Source organism: Crocuta crocuta, unplaced genomic scaffold, assembly GCF_008692635.1.
Source record: "Crocuta crocuta isolate KB4526 unplaced genomic scaffold, BGI_CrCroc_1.0 scaffold44, whole genome shotgun sequence".
Classification (NCBI taxonomy): domain Eukaryota; kingdom Metazoa; phylum Chordata; class Mammalia; order Carnivora; family Hyaenidae; genus Crocuta; species Crocuta crocuta.
The window spans coordinates 5,323,033-5,330,739 of record NW_027530179.1 but is presented as its reverse complement, the minus strand read 5'-3'; positions in this window follow the sequence as shown (position 1 = coordinate 5,330,739).

The window sequence follows — 7,707 nt, the reverse complement described above, 5'->3', positions numbered from 1 at the left end:
CGCCCCCGCCCTCCCCGGCTCCCCGGCGCCCCCGCGCCCTCCGGGGCCTCCACCCACCGCTGCCACCTAACCTCTCCGAACCTCGCTTTCTTCAACGAAAGGAGGAAATTAGAGGGATCTAGATGGAAGCAGACTGCCAAGTGCCGGCCAAATGTGCACAGCCGTTATTCTCCCATCTTGCATCCCCGCTATCCTGACCCGCGCCCCTCACCCAGTGCCCCACCTCTGCTCTCGCCAGTCAGCTTCCCATCACCCTTCTCTTTTATATCCCATGTACGCTCAGGGCACCCTTGCGGCTCCAGGCCCTCCTCCTGTCACCAGCCCACGCCTCCTCCGTTTGTAAATCCTACATCAATCACCTGCTTCGTCGGTCTGCTCTACTCCTCCTCCACGCCCTCCGCTTTCCTTCATTGCCATCCACAGCCTTCCAGGATTGACCCTTGCTAATCTAAGGATCAGCCTGACGCACGGCGCCCCCACTCCATCCCTCCCTCCGTCAAGTCTGTCTTTTCCACTCCATTCCTTTCTACGACCACTACTGGGACTGGGAACGCCCCTGACTTCTGTAGATGTGCCCCCCGCAAGTTCCCACTTCTGTACTCGGGTCATATCCATTCTTGAACTCAGGCTAATTGTCAACTGCCCAATCCGGAGCTCACACTGAGACAGTTAATCTGGGGGTGGGGGAAGGACCACTCCAGGCTGATGGCGCAGAGACACCTGTGCAAGGAAACAATTTCCTGTTCTTGAAGGGCAAGAGGGCAGAGGGCAAGGACGCTGTGGCCCATCGTCTAGTGCTTCAGCTCAAGATTTCACCATCTTTAATTTCAAAACACTGGAAGGAGGAGTCCCTAGCCCGAGTAGAGCAGCTGCCTACAGACACCCCCAACACAAGGGTGGAGCCCCCCCGGGACGAATTTTTCTTGCAGCCTCCATTGGACGTAACAGCCACACCCACACCATCTCTCTAGGCAACTTCCCCGAAACTCTGATCATCTCTTTTCTGAGGAGCTTTCTGAATTTGAGTAATGCCATGGCTCTAATTATTCATTTAAGTGTTGTTGCTGTTGTTGTTTCCGTGAAAAATTGCAAACGACCTACACTGTAGGCCAAATAGATTATGGTATGTAAACACTATGTGACTACTAAAAAAATCACATTTTGGAGTCCAAAGATGTCCAGAGAGCTAAGAATATGTTAAGTGTGTGTGCTGGGGGGAGGGGGGCAAGAACAAAGCAGAACCTATCTCATTGTTGGCAGTGATTTTTTTTTTCTGAATGATGGAATGAGAGATTATTTTTTCTTATTGATGCTTTGAAGCATTTCCCCTTTTCCACAATGAAAACGTACTTTTTTTATTATTATAAAAGAAATGCAATAATGTTTAAAAAACTTTTAGAATAAAGTCAACAAGAGAAAAATCATCCATTATCCTCCTGGCCACTGTTGTTTTGAACACTTTTCCTGTCCAGATGTTTTTATATAGTACCTACAATATTGTATCCTGCTTTTTATTAAACTGCATGTCATATATTGATAGCTTCAAAGGTATAATTTTTTATGGCTGCATGGTATTCCATTAAATAGATATACCGCAATTTTTATTTAATCTAGCCCTCATTATTGAATATTTAGGTTACACATTTTTTGCCATTATGAATTCATTCCACAAATGTTTACTGAGCATCTATGTGCTACTACTACTGCCAGGCATCAATGTCACCCTGGGAATATGGCTCCCAGATAAATAGTAGCACCACAAATTTTCACGCATACAGTTTTTTCCAAGGTTAAGTTCCTTTCTTAAGATGGAGTCTAAATGGATGAGTGAGTCAAAGAGGTTGTGAAAAATGAACAGTTCCTTTTCATTAATGAAATTCATTGACATTCACCAATGAGACAATACAGATATTTGAAGTTGATGGCATCAGATTACATAACTCGCTTACTCCCTCACGCTTTGAAGATTTTAGCACCTGGCTTGTCGCCACTCTCTTTACTCCCACTGGCATCAAATTCTTGGTGATTCTTGATGGCTCAGTATCACACAGACAATTCTTCCAACAAGTGTGATAAGTTTGTTTGCAAAGATGGCCACTCCACTTCCTCCTGTCCCACATGACCCTTTGCAGTGATTTTGCTGCTCCTCCCAGCAAGAAGTGGAGTCTGTTTCTTTAACCCCTTGAATCTGGGCTGGTCTTCTGACTTGCCTCGACTAATGAAATGACATTGTGTGAGTCCCCAGAGTCTGGGCCTCAAGAGACCTTGCAGTTTGCCTCTTTGCCCTCTTAGAAACTTCCACATGATGTAAAGAAGTCCAGTCTGACCTACTGGAACTTGAGAAGCTCCCTGGAGACTTGAGGTGCCCTGGCCAACAACCACCAGACATATGAGGTCATATTACCCATCTCCAGTCAAGCATCCAGATGACAGCCGCCACATGAATGAGCCCAGGCAAGATCAACAAAAGAACTACTGCGCTGAGCCCATATTACCAAACTCTGAGCAGATAAATGGTGGTGGTAGTGGTGGTTGTTTTAACACTTATTTATTATTGAGAGAGAGAGAGAAGAGCACAAGTGGGGGAGGGGCAGAGATGGGGAAGACAGAGGATCCAAAGCAGCCCCCACACTGCGAGCACAGAACCCCAGGTGGGGCTCGAACTCATAAACCATGAGATCGTGACCTGAGGCAAAATCAAGAGTTGGCCGCCTAACCAACTGAGCCACCCAGGTGCCCCAATGGTGGTTGTTTTAAGCCACTGTATTTAGGAGTAGCTCATTAATATGGCAATAGATAACTGATAAAAATGGCTTCCATTTCCTTGATTTCTTCTCCACCAATGGGAAGGATGGTCATCAAAACCTTTATACTATCAGTAGCTTCACATACTTTATAATCTCAGTTTTAAGTATAATACTTTCTTTATTTTAAAATTAATATATTATTATTATTTTTTTAAGTAGTCTCCATGCCCAACATGAGACTTAAAATCATGATCTTGAAATTTAGAGTCACACACTCTACTGACTGACCCAATCTGGCACCCTGTACCATGCTTTCTTATTATCAACTCTTCTGTTTTCAGCTCCTGACCTTTAGTACCAGGACTCAAACAATTCTAGATATTTAGATTATGTTTACTTTTTTGCCATTACAAATGCATTCCACCAGTATTGAATTGGATCCACTGGGATCACTCATAAGGGCCACATTACAATTTTTGTAATGGGTTCTGGGCACTTCATCCTCGTGGGTCCCTCTGCAAAAGGGTATTAAAAATTATATTTTAAGGGGTGCCTGGGTGGCTCAGTCGGTTGAGCGNCTCCCCTGCTCATGCTGTCTCTCTCTCTCTCCCAAAAATAAATAAAATATTTAAAAAATAATAAAAATAAAAATAAAAATTATATTTTATGATTGCACTGGTATAAAGATGAACACAATCCTGGCTGGATTCATTATTGTGTACTCATTGTTATTATATTCATCTTTTCTTCTAATTTTAAAATAAAATTAAAACATTTTGTAGACCCCTAAAAGTAACCTGGACCTCAGGCATTGTGTCTCCTGTGGATAAGTTGGCTTTGTCTCTTATTCACTGGTACTATCTCCTTTTTGTTGCTCATCACGTTCAGCTCTCCCTCCTTACCCTGCTCTGATTCTGCGATCTATCACTATCACCAATTCCTTGCACACACCAACTTCCTGGTTCCTGTCTCCCTTCACATTCATCCAGCAAAACCCCACCCCTGTGGCTTCTCCAGCCTGTACCCAAGTAGCCCAAGGAACAAAGGACCGTGCTGGAAAACCAGGCTGACTGGTCTCACTTAAATTCATGCCCCTTGAAGATCCTTTGTGTTAACCACCAATGCTCCCGCATTTCCTCCGTTCTGTGCACTCTCCCATCTTCCCCGAAAGCTGTTTTTACCTTCTCCTCTCTCCTCCAACCTCCAACCATTCTTCCTTTCTCCTCACTCTGCTGGTGGTCTTGCTTCCAACTTCATGGAGAAAATAGAAGCAATCTGAAGAGAATTTCTACATGCTTCTACCGCCTACATGCAGCTGTTTCCATAAACTCCCATCCCTCCTGTTACCATAGATGCGCTGCCTGCGTACTTACCGACGAGGTGAACCCCTCCACCCGGGCACTAGTTCTCATCCTTCTCCTGTGTAACTACAAGGCTCCCCAGTTCTCCCTATCTCTTCTGCATCAGCAGTTTGCTATGGGATCGTTTCCGTCAACCTCTGTCCCATCTTAAAATAAATAAATGTCCTCCTTCAATCCCATGTTCTCTTCCAGCAACATTTTTCTGCTCCCCTTTACTGAAAACTCTTCAAAAATATTTGTCTGGGGTGCCTGGGTGGCGTAGTCGGTTGGGCATCTGACTGTTGACCTCAGCTCAGGTCATGATCTCACAGTTTGTGGGTCCGAGCCTCACATTTGGTTCTGCACTGATGGTGTGGAAACTGCTTGGGATTCTGTCTCTCCTTCTCTCTGCCTCTCCCCTGCGTGGGCTCGCTCTCTCTCTCTCTCAAAATAAATAAACTTAAAAAAAAATTTCTTTGCTTCTTGTCTTTACCTCTTCTTCTCTCAATTTCTCTTGAACCCTCTCATCCTACCACTCCACCAGAATTACTCTTGTCAAGGTCACCAATGCCCTCACCATTATCAAATCCAATGATGACTTCTCAGGCTTCGTTTCAGTGGCTCTGTAAGCTGCGTCTGACATAGTTGTCCCTGGGCTTCTAGGATCCTTCTCATTGGCTTTTGCACCTACCTCAATGGCCGTGCCCTCTCCCCCAGTCTTCTTTGCTTTTTCCCCATCTTTCCAATTTCTTCTGCATCCCCAGGGCTCAACCCTCAGAACTTCACTCACTCTTTTCTATCTTCACTCACCCCATCATGATGACATCCAGCCTAACGGAGTCTTAATTAAGTGCTAGCTATAAGCTAAGTTCCTATTTCCCAAGTTCCTACTTCCAGCCAGGATTTCTCCTTGAAATCCAGACTCATGTATCTGACTGCCTACTTGACACCTCCACTTGCATTATCCAACAGGCATGTTCAAATACAAACTCTTGATTTGCAGCCTCAAACAGGCTTCCTATGTTAGTCTGTTCCATCTATTCCGTGTTTTAGACCAAAACCCTTGGCATAATACTTGACTCTTGTTTTTCTCTCACATCCCACATCCTGCAAATCCTGTTAGCTCTGCCTTCAAGTTCATCCAGATTTTGACCACTTTTCACAATCTGACGTCTGACATCTGGTCCAAGCCCCATCATCTCTTGCCTGGACTACACGAACAGCTCCTTAATGAGTCTTTTATTATTGTGTAGTAGCCGGGGTGATCCTGATAAAAGAAGAAGCCAGCAAAATGCAATGTGGTATCCTAAATCACATTCTGAAACAGAAAAGTATCATCAGTGGAAATACTGGTGAAGTCTGAGTAAAATTTGGAGTTTAGTCTACACTAAGGTTCCACTGTTGGCTTTTCCAGTTTGACAAATGTACCATAGCAATTTGTGTCTAATGTTAACACTAGGAGAATCTGGGTAAATAGTATATGGTAACTGTCTTTATTATCTTTGCAGCTTTATTTTAAATCTAAATGTATTTGAACATAAAGTTTATTTAAAAGATGGAAGTTAGATTATGCCACATCTCTGCTCAAAACCTTCCAGTGGATCCCATCTGGATTTATCCCCTATATTCTTCTTTTACTCTGCTCCAGCTAAACTGGCCTCTGTGTTGATTCTTGAACACATCAAGCACGCCCCCTCCCTCGGGACCTTTGCACTAGCTGTTTCCTCTGCCTGGAATGCTCTTACCCAGATATTTTCATAGCTTACTCCCTTATTTCATTCAGTTGTCTGCTCAAGTTTCATTGTAGTAATGAGGCCCTTCCTGGTCACCTTATATAATAATCCCACCCTCCCCTCTGGCATATTTCCCTTATCCTGCTTTATTTTTCTTTACAACGTTTCTCGCTACTTGGCATACACGTCTATTATATATTGACTGGTTCCCTCCACTCTGAGGGCAAGGGCTTTGTTTTTTGGTTGCTATTTTTCTTCAAAGATGAAAAAAAATTTTATGTTTTGTTTTATTTTTGAGGGGAGGGGAAGGGGCAGAGAGAGGAAGACAGAGGATCTGAAGCGGGCTCCATGCTGACAGCTGCGAGCCCAATGAAGGGCTCAACCTCTTGAACTGTGAGATATGATCTGAGCCGAAGTTGGATGATCAACTGATTGAGCTGCCCAGGCTCCCCTAAAGATTTTTTTTAAAAAACTTTTATTTATTTATTTATTTGTTTTTAAAATTTTTTTTTTAATGTTTTATTTCTAGGAGAGAGAGAGAGCGACAGCGTGAGCAGGTGAGGGTCATAGAGAGAGGGAGTCACAGATTGAAACAGGCTCCAGGCTCTGAGCCGGCAGTCAGCACAGAGCCCGACGCGGGGCTCGAACCCACGAACCGCGAGATCATGACCTAAGTGAAAGTCGGACGCTTAACCGACTAAGCCACCCAGGCGCCCCAACTTTTATTTATTTATATAAGTTATCTCTACACCCATCATGGGGCTCAAACTCATGACCCCGAGATTAAGAGTGACATGCTCTTCTGACTGAGCCAGCCAGGGGCCCAGCTTTGTTTTGTTTACTGCTCTAAGTAGCTCTCTATCTATCACTTCACGTCCTGTACCGTTGGGCACTGATTTTGCACTCTTATTTGCCTTAGTTTTTGTCTTTATTGAGAGTTGAGTCTATTTCATGGGCAGAACGAAGGATTTAGGTTGATGGTGTGCTGCCTGCTTTCTCATAACCTGGAAGAAGAAAAAACAAAATTTCTCTGGGCCAGGCCTTCCATTGCATCCTCACTACAGCCCTGCAAACGGGCCTTACTGTTGTTTCAATTTTGTGGATGAGGGAGAAGATAAGAAGGGCTAGGTGACTTCCACAAGGTCACAGAGCTAGTGAGTGATGAAGCCAGGTGTCAGACACAGGTCTAATTGCTCCTGCGTCATTCTTTTAGGCAATTGTGCACGGGGGTGGCAGACTGTATTTTCCAAAGATAGCTGCCACAGATCTCCCACCCCACATGCTCTTCGTATAATGTGACTTAAAAAAAATTTTTTTTAAGTTTATTTATTTATTTTGAGAGAGACCGGGAGAGCAATCGGGAGGAGGGGCAAAGAGAGAGGGAGTGAGAGAATCCCAAGCAGGCTCTGCATGGTCAACGCAGAGCCCGATTTGGGGCTCAAACTCATGAAGCGTGAGATCGTTATCTGTTGCAAGGTTCTGTGTCTCTGTTCCTTGACTTCAATTGGTCTTGTAAACATGGTGGCAGTGATGCTGTGTGACTTCTTAGGGTAGGTCACAAAAGATGATCCAGGTTTGATGTGATTCTCTTGAGACACTTACCTTCAGAGATCTGAGCTGGCTGCGTGTAAAGCATGTGATTACCTTGAGGCCACTGGTCTATGAGGAAGCGCCCACCAGCCCCAGTGGACAGGCCACAGAGAGAGGCCCAAGCAGTCCTCGAGTGCTCCAGCTCCTGCTGTTTTAGCTCCAGCCACTGACTAACGACAGTTGCATGCATGAGGGACAAAGTCGGAACTGCCCTTCCTAAATCCCTGATCCACAGGAACCTGAGTGATAAAAGATTATCGTTGTCTTAAGCCAGTAAGTTTTGAGGTAATTTGTTAT